The sequence below is a fragment of the Echinococcus granulosus genome, assembly GCF_000524195.1.
Source record: "Echinococcus granulosus chromosome Unknown EG_S00047, whole genome shotgun sequence".
Lineage (NCBI taxonomy): Eukaryota > Metazoa > Platyhelminthes > Cestoda > Cyclophyllidea > Taeniidae > Echinococcus > Echinococcus granulosus.
This window is the reverse complement of record NW_020170427.1, coordinates 72805-73456: the sequence shown is the minus strand read 5'-3', so window position 1 is coordinate 73456 and position 652 is coordinate 72805.

Below are 652 nucleotides of genomic sequence, written 5' to 3'. Positions count from 1 at the left end.
CCATCGGATACGAATAAATCGCGTAATTAAAAAATAGAAAGTCGGTTTTCTGCTCAGGCGAACGAGGCAGGAATCGTAGTGGTTCTACTTCTGAACCCTTCTCTACAAAATATATACATATAGGCAGGACCGCGTACAACCATGCACGCACAAGCTCGAGGATGAAAGACTAGGACGATGAAAGTCGTCCTTTTCAGACCTGCAGCTGAAAGACGTTTTTTCTTGTTCACCGCCGACTCGACGAACCCCTACCCATCCACTTTGCATAAAAATCTGGATCCATGGGCGGCTTTGGAGGCAAGTCATGCAAAAGAGTTCGTCTAGAGGCAGGATGAGGAGCAGGCACGGAGGGAATGTATGTAGGTTCGTAGATACTGTTGCCGGCACCACTACCAATTTGTCTTTCATTGGAGAAGGCGGGTCGGGAGGGACTGTACGAAGAGGCACTAATCAAGGAGTTCTTTCTGGGCGAGTAGGTCTCCATACCACCACCGCCACCACCATTAAGTTGAGCTCCAGACCCCTCTCGAGTGGGAGGAACTACGGATCTTCCTCTAGACCTTTTACTCTCTCGATGAAGATGCCTCTGACTTATGGAATCATCAGTTTCATCACCCTCGCCTCGGTCAAAATTTTTACGTGAGGCAGCCGC